Here is a 12,210-nt window from a genome sequence, read left to right as displayed (position 1 = left end):
CAATCCATCATGACCAGGAAGGCACGGCAGAGTCCATAGTGTCAGGAACACGCTGCTGGGACTCCTCCATGCTCTGTGGACCAGGAAGCAGAGAGAGAAATCAATCACCATTAGGACTGAGCTACAACCCTCAAGCCTTGCCCCACAGTGACTCGCTTCCTCTAGCTAATCTCCTAAAGGCTCCAGAACAGCCCGAAACAGTACCACCTGCTCAAACGTTTTATCCAATGGGACACATTCTGCAACCAGCCCATAACACGAATCCTTTCCTACAGACACACTTAAAATAATCATCAACCAAATACCTGAACACCCTGTGGTCCAATCAAGATGATACAGGAGACCAGCCATCACAACGCCCAATGCCCTGCCAGACTACAGGCTCCCCAAGGCCATTGACGGTTTCTTTCTTCTCAGACATGGTCCAAAAGCATGACATAATAGCCAATCATGAAGACGTTACATAAATATTTGTTAGCTGGATGAAGCATGACTCTCTAGGGGACGTCTTCATTAGCATTAAACTGCCAAGTCCCCCATGAGTATTGGCTATGACCATGCTTACCTGAGTGTGAAATAACACTCACGCTATGAATTACCTCTTGCGTTTCAAGGTCCAAAGCATATGACCTGCCCAGTCCCCAGCAGGAACAATGACAGGAACAATGATGTAAAAAGAAGCAGAGGCTGAAAATAAACAGAGGGAAGGCATTTATAGGCACAGGTGAGTCTCGAAGACTCCAACAGAAACACCACACAAACTATGCAGATAGTTTAACTTCCCGTTAGCAGTTTTAAAGAATGAGAATGGGCAACTCAAAATAATTTTAATAGCATATTTTATACTATCATAAATACAAATTATAATTTTTAAGTTTAATCATTTTTCACCCAGTACATCCAAAATACTATCTCCACACATATCCAATATAAAATCACTTTATAGGAAGCCTTTTGAAATAGGTACTTACAACTCATCTCAGCTTTGACTGGACACAACCTCAGTATCCAGTCACCACGTGTAGTTCACGACCGGTACACGGATGCTGCCTTCTGACCACAGCATTCTCTGAAGCCCTGGTCATCAAACGAGACTGATTTGAGACTCCACAGGATTAAGTGTCTCCCTGTGTCTTCTGTAATTGGAGAAAAATCAAAGGCAGGCTGTGGTGGCTAACCTTCAGGGTCAACTTGAGAGGATTTACAGTCACCTAAGAGAAAAACCCTTGGGCACGTGTGATGGAAAGTGTTTTCAAAGGTACACACCTGAATGTGGTCAGCACCATCCCATGATGTGGTCCCTGACTGAGCAAAAAGGAGAAAGCATGGAGACGGCCAGCATTCCTCGATTACTTCTCGGCTGTGGAAGACACGGTGTGACCACACCCTCACGTTCCCACCATCAAGCCTTCCTTCCTGGGGATGAACCATACGCCCCCTTAAACGGATCCTAAAGAAACTTTGCTTCCTTAAGATCCTTCTTCTTTTTATGTGTGTGTGGTTCGGCTTGCGTGAGTTTATATGCACCATATGCATGCAGAGCCCACGGAGGTCAGAATGGGGTATCAGCTCTCCTGGAACTGGGGTTACAGGTGACTGTGAGTCATCTCGTGGTGCTGAAAACTGAACCCATGTCTTCTGCAAGAACAGGAAGTGCTCTTAACTGCTGAGCCATCTCTCTGCCCCCCCCCCATTGAGTCGATTCTTGCCAGATGTTCTGTCTCAGGGGGCAAGAAAAGCAGCTAATACAGTTGTACCTGAAGCCTGTGGAGGTCAATGAGTCCAGAGCTCCAAATCTGCCCTGATGCTTACAAACAGTGAACCCTGGAGAGCAGTCACTCGCTCTCTCCGGGTACAGTCCTCACAAACAGCAGAGGTACTTTGAAGAGAACCACCTCTTAGCACGTGAAAGCTTGTGCTACTCATTTCTCATTCTGGCCACTTCAGGATTCCAGCCTCATGTCCCCAAACTTGGAAACTAAATCAGAGTCCTGCTTGCTCACGGCTTTTTCTACAGAATGGTTAAGGCTCGGAGTTGGGCCTGAAAGGAAGTTCCCACTTCTCCAGGCCTTTCTGGGTCCTGTAAAGGAAGCTAGCCCACAAGAGGCCATTGTACAAAAAATTTCTTGGTTACCATCCATAGACGGTGTTTTCTAGGCCAGCTAGACACAAGAGAGTTCATGCAGAGTCAACAGAAAGTCACGCTGTTCTGTACAGTGGGGCTACATGTCACACACGCTCTCACTCTTTGTCACTTCAGAATTAACGTAGAGTTCAAGTTGATGTGGACTGGGACACCTCCAGACTCTGACACCTCCATGAATGCTAGGATCGGTCAGCCACATTAGGAAGTCAGTCCCAGCTCGTGTGGAGACCACACACTTGTCCATGTCGGATTTCCCAATGCCTGCCCACCTTCAAATTCTCTTTTGGATGGTACCGGGGAACAAACCCAGAGCCTTGTGCATGCTGAGCAAACAGTCTAACACTGAGCTACAGCTCTAGCCCTCAACTTTTCTTCAAGAGTCATTTCTAAATGTCTGGGCATTTTAAAAGCTACTGTGTTCTCTGAATTCAGCAATCCATATGCTAGTGCCCCCGACACTAACCTTCCAAGCATTACTAAATCCCTACCCCCACTTATGATCTGTCAGCCTCTATCTCTCAGAAATGTAACAAAGGAAGAAAAAATGAGCCCAAATGGCTTTTTGGACTGCCCATAGTGTTCTTGGAAATCTGTTAGCAATGAATCCAACACCCTCTCTCTTATTGTTGGTACCAGCTGGCAGGCACGGGCTGATAGTGCACACACCAGCATCTGCATCATTTTATTCTGCAGAATAGAGCCTAGCCATTTCTGTCTTTCTGCAGAGTTGTGGGTAACTTGTCATGATGCTTCCTGATGGGACCTCTAAAGAGAGGCCCTGACACATGCAACCAACTCTGGGCCCCTGCTGGGTGGAGACAAGCTCTCAGGGCTGCCAGGGAGGGCTGACCTGAGGAAGCAGTGCAAGGAAAGATGGGTAGAAACAGGAAGGAGTTCAGTTCATGACAAAGAGGAGACATACCTATAAATACCCATGAAAGAGACGTGAGGATGAGTCATGGAGACCATCCCTAGAGAAGGGCTTGCTGCCCAACTCTGGACTGTGACCAGCAGACAGCCTCCAGATGTCCTCCCTCTCTCTCTCTCTCTCTCTCTCTCTCTCTCTCTCTCTCTCTCTCTCTCACACACACACACACACACACACACACACACACACACACACACACACTCAAGATCTGCCTCCCTCAAGACCTGGTCCTTCCCAGGTAACCACATCTGGTGACTGAGTGGCAGGAATACAATGGCTTCATCTCTTCCTTCCTGGGACATCTCAGATAGGAAGATTTCCTGAAGGTTCTCCTGCATCAAGTTCAGCTCATCCCTCTTCCCTGTCCCTCTGCCTCCTTTTTCTGCTCACAGGAGCTGTTCCATAACAAATGCCTTCCACTTGTATCCCCCCCACACTCTGTCTCAGTATCAGCTTCCAAAACTCCAAACTTCATGTGCATTGCTCTTTTTAATCTGTATTGTTGTGTGATACAGAGATATGGGTAGAGTTGTAACTAGAGACACAGCTAGAGAAGGAAGCCAAGCCACTGTCAGCTTTATCTTACTCCACTGTGGTAGTCTGAATGTAATTGGCCCTCATAAGCTCATAGGGAGTGGCACTATTAGGAGGTGTGGCTTTGTTGGAGTAGGTATGGCCTTGTTGGAGGAAGTGTGTCACTGTGGGGGTGGGCTTTGAAGTCTCCTATGCTCAAGCTATACTCAATGTAGACTCAGTTCACTTCCTGTTGCCTAAGGATCAAGATGTAGAACTCTCAGCTCCTTCTCAAGCACCATGTCTGCCTGTACACCGCCATGTCCCACCCACCATGATGATAATGGCCTGAACCTCTGAAACTGTAAGCCACCCGAATTAAATGTTTTCATCCTAAGAGTTGGCCGTGCTCATGGTGTCTCTTCATAGCAACTGAAACCCCAACTAAGACATCCACGCTCTGTTGTTAGCATATCAGAGATTGGGCAGTCTCTGAAAAAAATTCTTTCTTTCTATTCTGGAGGTTTAAAAAGTAAAAAAAATGTCAAGGGTCTACAGTTGATGAGGCCCTTCTCCCTCATTGGGTCAGTTTTACAGTTGTTTGTGGCATTTGAGGAAGCTGTTTGTTTTTGTTTGTGGTGTGTGGGTGTGTGTGTGTGTGGGTGTGGGTGTGGGTGTGTGTTTGAGACAAAGTCTTACTGTGCAGACCAGACTAGCCTTGAACTCTTGACCATCATGCCTCCATTTCCCAAGTGCTAAAACAATAGGTGTACACTACCATACTCAACGTGGTAAAGCCTTTCTTGCTTGTAGGGCTCTCTGTGGAGTCCCAGGGTGTTGTGAGCCATTGTACATCACTGTATAGCACACAGAACAAGTGTGCTATTGCTTGTTCCGTAGCAGAGCTTGGCTCACTGTAAGTCATTAGTCCGTGGATGGATTGAACTTACTCAAGAGGGCAGGACTCTCCCATGATCGAATCCCCTCCTCCCAAGACCCCACCTCCAAATACCATTGACATGTGACTTTGGGGATTAAGTTTCCAACATATGAATTCTGGGAAACAAGCATTCAAACCAGAGCAAATTTTCTATTGCAACGAAGGAAACCAAGTCTCTAAGGGGCTGAAAAACCCAGCTGTAGGTCACAGGGTCTCAGACCTAGGATTGAATTCAGTCCTGCAGCACCAGTGCATGCTGGGCCCTTTCTTCTGTATCCTAGCTGTCTCCACCCTACCAGGCTACCTGACCCTCCAACATATGCTGATGTCTTGGAGGGATGGAGGAGAACGTCAGTGAAGGAGTGACTCCCTTGAAGAGAACAGCCACGGCAGGAGGAGACTGTAGAGTCACCGCTGGGTGAGATTTCAGAGCTTCGTGGAAGATGCCCTGCACTAAAACCACTCCTTCCTTCACAGTGGCCAACTGTGCCCATGATGCTCTGCATCCACATTAGGGGGGAAAGTTAATATGTCACTGCTGAGACTATCACACTCACTAAAGCTAGCAGGCTCTAGACCTCCTATTCCTAGGCCACCCCAGATCCCCCTCTGTCACCATGGAGAATGATCTGATAGAGCAAGCTCTTCTAGGTGATAATGGTGTATTTATATTTGCAAGGTAATTCAAGAGGCGGGGAGCTTTAACTCAAGCTCCAGGCTCCAGACAGAAGAGTCACAACACTCGCTGTCACTTTATAGATTTGTGTTAGCAAGTTCAGCGCCACCGAGCTCTTTATTTCTTCCAAGTTATGCATCTCATAATTGGGATAAAGTAGATAATGGTTCTTTAGTAATTGCCTAGTGGTAAAAATAGCTATTCTTTACATGGGCCTGGTTAACATAGATATTTTCTAAAAGCCAAAATAGAATTCTTCATTAAGCAGCTTCATTAAGTACTAGACTCTAAAATATACCACACAATTAAAGTGAGCTTTTTAATAAAAAATAAATACAATCACTTGAAACTTAATTTCACTGGGTCCTTCAATTAGTGCATAATATAAGTGTAGCTTCCTTTGGGTTGGCTGAGCGTCACCTTGACTCTCGCCCTGTAATGTACAAAGGTACCCTACAACAAACGCATTGGAGTTTGGCCGGCCACGGCATTTGCAAGCCTGGACCATCTTCTTCGTGAAAGGATTCAGAGTACACCATCCTATAATTTGCCACTTTGGCACAGAAACTATCTTGAGATGAGGGCAAGGGGGACCAAAAGATGCAGGAAGAGTTCCTGTTTTCCCTCCGCCACAGTTAGCTTCATCTGTCAATGTGACCCACCTGGGAAGAGAGGAACCGCCTCGTTTGGATTGGCTGGTGGCCCTGTCTGTGAAGCATTTTCAACGGAGAAGCCAAAAAGTAGCACACAAATTTCCCTTTGTGAAGGTGTGCTCTTCACTCACACACCTGGAAGAAAAGAGTGCCGGAGCTGCAGTGTTGACATCAAGGCCAGTTTGCATAAACAGACCTCACCAAGCTCTTTCTCACCATTGATTTCCCATGTATTTCCTACTGACTTCCCTACTATACAACATACCTTGGAATCCCAGCTCCTTTTCCTGTATTAAAATTTTATATATATATATATATGCATGCACCCTGGAATCTAAGAACTTTGAGTTTCACTTACTTTCTAAATCCTCATGCACATGAAACATTAATGTAACAAGGGCTATGTATAGCTCACTAGCAAAGCACTTACCTTGCATGTACAAGGCCCTCAGTTTGATCCCCAGCACTGCAGAGAAAAATAATAAAAGGATGTGTGTCGTCTCCCCGCTATGAATATTCCTGCTTTCAGTTTAATTTACGGTCTCTTTCCCCCCTCCCCCCCCTACAAAGTCTAGGTAGAGGAAAGGATTCTCCTCTTCAACACTAACTGCAGGCATCTTGCTTTCCCAAATCAGAGCCATTTGCCCACCACTGAGCCTACCTCTCCTGGGGCTCAGGAACTGCTCTGCCTAACAATGCAGCTCTCCTTATTCTGTGCTTCAGAGGAGAGCACTTTGTTGCGATCAGGCTGTGCCCTGCACTAAGTTATTCCATATTACATAATATGATCATTTTTCAGACTATCCCTTGCCCTGAGAGATTTCGTTTTACAAGCAGTTTTTGGACCCATTTTGAGGTTAGAGGACAACTGTGTACCTGGGTAGACACACAAATGGCACAATCCACCAACCACCACCCACAGATACTTAACTCCTATGAATAGAAAGATTGACACTAGCCCAGTGGTGGTGATGCATGCTTTTAGTCCCAGCACTTGGAAGGCAGAGTCAGGTGGATCTCTGTGAGTTCGAGGCCAGCCTGGTCTACAGAGCAAGAATCAGGACAGGCACCAAAACTACACAGAGAAATTCTATCTTGGAAAAAAAAAGGAAAAAGAAAGAAAGAAAGATTGATACTACATAAATTTATCAGGGTAAACTGAGATGTTTGGGCACGTGTGTATATTACAACCATGTCAGGAAAACCAGGTCCAAGAACTTATTAAATGCTGAGTGTGGTGGTACACACCTTTAATCCCAGCACTTGGGAGGTAGAGGCAGGTGGATCTCTGAGTTCAAGGCCAGCCTGGTCTACACAGCCAGTTCCAGGACAGCCAGGGCTACACAAAGAAACCCTGTCTCAACCACACACACATACAAAGAACTTATTAAACACACCAGCAGCCCAAGGAAATGGTGTAACTCCTTCACCTGGACCCCATAAAGAGATGAATTCCTAGCACTATTAGGGTGCTGGCTCCCTCCAACCTGTATCTGACTCAACACTGGTGTGTCAAGAACCGACACACGCAGCTCAGCTCAGACCCAACTGCTGCCTGCCACCCTCCTGATCACCCAGCTAGACCCGCAGTCCTTCTGGCCCCGTGCCCCTCATCTGAACCCCGCCTTTTCTCCTGTGCGGCTGGACTCAGCTCTGTCGCTTTTCTCTCAGACCTGTGACCTGAGCAGCCAGACTCACAGCATCCTCTCCAGTTCAAGTGCAGGCCATGGTCAACACGGACACTTTCATCTCCGTCAGGTTCCCAGCTTCGGCATCTCAGGTCTCTACAAAACTCCTTACCGCTTTTACCTTCCCATAGTCATTCTATAACTTGAACACACACACACACACACACACACACACACACACACACACACACTGTAATCTGGGAGTTACTGTTACTAATTAACATCAGAAGAGAAGAAACCGTTTCTTCAACCAGAGTTACCAAAGAGAGCAGGTATAACTGGCAAATTACTAAAGCCACCAAAACCACCAAACCCTGTTAGTCAATAAATTCTGACATTGTGGAGAGACACGCGTGTGTTTGTCTATGTTTCTAACACAGAAAGTTCACAACACACTTTCTCAGATCTCTGGCTCTTGTGGAAAGCTGCATAACTCCCTGGGGGGGGGGGGCGGGAGCAGGGAGGACTTGAGATGTGGAGAAAGTGCCAGCCTGGATATCAAAAGGTTGATTTTTTTTTCCCTGACCCTGCTCTGTGATCTGGCAATATCAAATCTAGAGCTCTATTTCTTTACATGAAGAAGAGGGAGGGGAGGAGGGGAGGAGGGAGAGAGGAGGAGGGGAGGAGGGAGAGGAGGAGGGGAGGAGGGAGAGAGGAGGAGGGGAGGAGGGAGAGGGGGGAGGGGAGGAGGGAGAGGGGAGGAGGGGAGGAGGGAGAGGGGAGGAGGGAGAGGGGAGGAGGGAGAGAGGAGGAGGGGAGGAGGGAGGAGGGGAGGAGGGGAGGAGGGAGAGGGGAGGAGGGGAGGAGGGAGAGAGGAGGAGGGGAGGAGGGAGAGAGGAGGAGGGGAGGAGGGAGGAGGGGAGGAGGGGAGGAGGGAGAGGGGAGGAGGGGAGGAGGGAGAGAGGAGGAGGGGAGGAGGGAGAGAGGAGGAGGGGAGGAGGGAGAGAGGAGGAGGGGAGGAGGGAGGAGGGGAGGAGGGGAGGAGGGAGGAGGGGAGGAGGGGAGGAGGGAGAGGGGAGGAGGGGAGGAGGGAGAGAGGAGGAGGGGAGGAGGGAGAGAGGAGGAGGGGAGGAGGGAGAGAGGAGGAGGGGAGGAGGGAGAGGGGAGGAGGGGAGGAGGGAGAGGAGGGAGAGAGGAGGAGGGGAGGAGGGAGAGAGGAGGAGGGGAGGAGGGGAGGGGGGGAGGAGGGAGAGAGGAGGAGGGGAGGAGGGAGAGAGGAGGAGGGGAGGAGGGAGAGAGGAGGAGGGGAGGAGGGAGAGAGGAGGAGGGGAGGAGGGGAGGGGGGGAGGAGGGAGAGAGGAGGAGGGGAGGAGGGGAGGGGGGGAGGAGGGAGAGAGGAGGAGGGGAGGAGGGAGAGAGGAGGAGGGGAGGAGGGGAGGGGGGGAGGAGGGAGAGAGGAGGAGGGGAGGAGGGAGAGAGGAGGAGGGGAGGAGGGGAGGGGGGGAGGAGGGAGAGAGGAGGAGGGGAGGAGGGGAGGGGGGGAGGAGGGAGAGAGGAGGAGGGGAGGAGGGAGAGAGGAGGAGGGGAGGAGGGGAGGGGGGGAGGAGGGAGAGAGGAGGAGGGGAGGAGGGAGAGAGGAGGAGGGGAGGAGGGAGAGGGGAGGAGGGGAGGAGAGGAGGAGGGGAGGAGGGAGAGAGGAGGAGGGGAGGAGGGAGAGAGGAGGAGGGGAGGAGGGAGAGAGGAGGAGGGGAGGAGGGAGAGAAGAGGAGGGGAGGAGGGAGAGAAGAGGAGGGGAGGAGGGAGAGAAGAGGAGGGGAGGAGGGAGAGAAGAGGAGGGGAGGAGGGAGAGAAGAGGAGGGGAGGAGGGAGAGAGGAGGAGGGGAGGAGGGAGGAGGGGAGGAGGGGGGAGGAGGGAGGAGGGGAGGAGGGGAGGAGGGAGGATGGGAGAGGAGGAGGGGAGGAGGGAGAGAGGAGGAGGGGAGGAGGGGAGGGGGGGAGGAGGGAGAGAGGAGGAGGGGAGGAGGTGAGAGAGGAGGTGGGGAGGGAGGGTGTGAGGAGGAGGGAGGAGGGAGGGAGGAGGAGGGGAGGAGGGAGGAGGGAGGAGGGGAGGAGGGAGAGAGGAGGAGGGGAGGAGGGAGAGGGGAGGAGGGAGAGGGGAGGGAGGGGGAGGAGGAGGAGAGAGAGGAGGAGGGGAGGAGGGAGAGAGGAGGAGGGGGAGGAGGGAGAGAGGGAGGAGGGAGAGGGGAGGAGGGAGGAGGAGGGAAGAGAGGAGGAGGGGAGGAGGGAGAGGAGGAGGAGGGGAGGAGGGAGGAGAGGAGGGGGGGAGGAGGGAGAGAGGAGGAGGGGAGGAGGGAGAGAGGAGGAGGGGAGGAGGGAGGGAGGAGGAGGGGAGGAGGGAGAGAGAGGAAGGAAAAGGCCGACAAAGACAAAGAGAAGATCAGGACATGGCAGGGAGGAAGCCGGAAGAGCTGGTTCTGGACCCACCTCCTCTGCTATGTTCAAACCCGCCCCCTCCATAAAATGAGGGAAGTTGCCTGGGTCAATGTTTTTAAAGGTGTGATCCACTCAGGCGGTGGTGGCGCACGCCTTTAATCCCAGCACTCGGGAGGCAGAGCCAGGCAAATCTCTGTGAGTTCGAGGCCAGCCTGGGCTACAGAGTGAGATCAGGAAAGGCTCAAAGCTACACAGAGAAACCCTGTCTCAGAAAAAAAAAAAGGGGGGGGGGTGATCCATTCTGTCTGCAAAATCCAGCATCAGCATCAGCTCCCTAGAGAGTACATGAGAAGCACAAATATGTGGACCTTGTCTAGACTCCTAAGTCAGACTGTGGGATACAGCCCAGATATGTGTTTTAACAGCATTTCCTGACGATTCTCACTTTGATTGAGATCCACAAGCCGAAAGGACCTCACAGGTCACTTCCAGACTAAGAAGCCTGAAAGTCTAAACTTGTCTTAAGTCCTCTCTCCCTCCCTCCCTCCCTAAGTCCATCCCTCCTTCCATCCTTCCCTCCCTCCTTTCTCCCTCTCTATCTTTAAAAGCTAGAAAGAAAACAGACCTTCCTCTAGACTTCCCCTTTGCTGTGTAGATGGCTAACTTCAAAGAACTTGAAATTCAGTTAGTCGTTTCCATGGCAACCTTAACAAAGCCATTAAGGCACTTCTGTTCTTTAATACATCTGCTCCCTTCTTTAAAGGTTCTCTTCCTTTTTCAGCTGTAAGTCTAGTCTATCCGTAGACAGCTGTTACAAACGCTTCTGTACTGTGTAATTATAGCCCCATCCAGCAGCACAAAGGTCATCATTTATGGCATACGACCTAACAGATCTACATCCGCTCTCCGGCAGACCAGCGCTCAGGACCGCGCCAAATCTAAGCTCCCAGGTCCACATGAGAGTATCCATCCACACAGCGCTCCATCCCCCGCCACTGGCTTCACGCACTTGCGCACTGATTGCGGAAAGAGCTGCCAGCCCCGTCTGGTTAGTCGTCCTGCCCACCCAGCCTGGGGCGTCCTGACATGACTGACTCAGCTCTAGACCTGTGAAAAGTTTCTGATGGCCTGTAGTCTCTGGGGCTACAAAAACCAATGAGCGTCGGCTGAAACATGGGCTCTTTCTCAGTGGCCTAGGACCTGAAATGAAGAAGCCTGGAGTTGTGTGGCCCATTAAAAGGTCAAGAGAGAATATCTGGAATCACCACGTGAGCCACCAAAGAGAGTTGAGAGGTCAAGAGAGAGAAACTGAGACCAATTTAAAAAGGAAAGTGGGAGCGGCTTTTGTTTAAATAAATTTTCAAAAAATAGAATGAAGTTTAGACGCACTGACATCTCACACGTGGGCCTACGAAGTAACCAGCAGCCAGATGAAAGCCTGTCTCCTTTGGATTCACCTCCCCCTTAACTCTACTGTGGCATGATAACTTAAATATTGTTCATCCAAATCGCAGCGAGAGCCAAGCTGTTTCATCCCCCTTTCCGGCTGAAGGCACGAAGCGTCATTACCCTAAGCATGCAGGCAACTTGGGTTCCAAGAACAACAAGGCCTCCTAGTCAGGACAGACCATCTTAAGATGAGAACAATTCTCTATGATGGGGAGACTGCACCTTGGAGCAGATCATTTTGCAAGAACCAAATTGGTCCCCTCGGGTGACGACAATGGTTAACAGATTAATAACTCCTTGTCCTAGTTAGGGTTGCTGTTGCTGTGGTGAAACACCATGACCAAAAGCAGTGTGGGGAGGAAAGGGTTTATTTGACTTATATATCCTATGTCACGGTCCGCTGAGGGAAGTCAAGGCAGGAACTCAACCTGGCCAGGAACCTGGAGGCAGGAGCTGATACAGAAGCCACGGAGAAGTGCTGTGTACTGGTTTGCTCCTCCAGGCTTGCACAGCCTGCTTTTCTTACAGTAAGGACCACCAGCCCAGGGGTGGTCCCACCCACAGAGGGCTGGGTCCTCCCCCAATGATCACCAATTAAGAAAATGTCCTATAGGCCTGCCTACAGCCTGATGCTATGGGGACATTTACTCAGTTGCAGCCCCCTCCTCTGAGATGACTCTAACTTGTGTCAAGTTGACATAGGACTATCCGGGACATCCCTCATCAGTCCCCCTTGCAGTTCCCAAGCTGAAAGTGTGATGAGCCGAGGCTGCCTCCTCACTAGGACTGCCTGGTTATGCATGCTTCTTGTCTTGATTCTTCCTCTACTTAAACCTAATGCTCA

At 50.4% G+C, this 12,210-nt stretch overlaps 1 long non-coding RNA gene across 1 annotated transcript; it reads right to left on the bottom strand.

The window, feature by feature from the left end:
- Nucleotides 1-982: 982 nt before the first annotated feature.
- Nucleotides 983-10,732, bottom strand: LOC131921223 (uncharacterized). Its single transcript, XR_009381902.1, has 4 exons — nucleotides 10,543-10,732; nucleotides 5,866-5,991; nucleotides 1,267-1,360; nucleotides 983-1,136 (listed from the first exon to the last, which is right to left on the bottom strand). It is a non-coding gene; the product is annotated as an uncharacterized LOC131921223 (long non-coding RNA).
- Nucleotides 10,733-12,210: the final 1,478 nt, after the last annotated feature.

Source organism: Peromyscus eremicus, chromosome 10 (genome assembly GCF_949786415.1).
Source record: "Peromyscus eremicus chromosome 10, PerEre_H2_v1, whole genome shotgun sequence".
Taxonomy (NCBI): domain Eukaryota; kingdom Metazoa; phylum Chordata; class Mammalia; order Rodentia; family Cricetidae; genus Peromyscus; species Peromyscus eremicus.
Note: the sequence above shows the minus strand (reverse complement) of the source record. Positions and strands in the feature narration are given on the sequence as shown.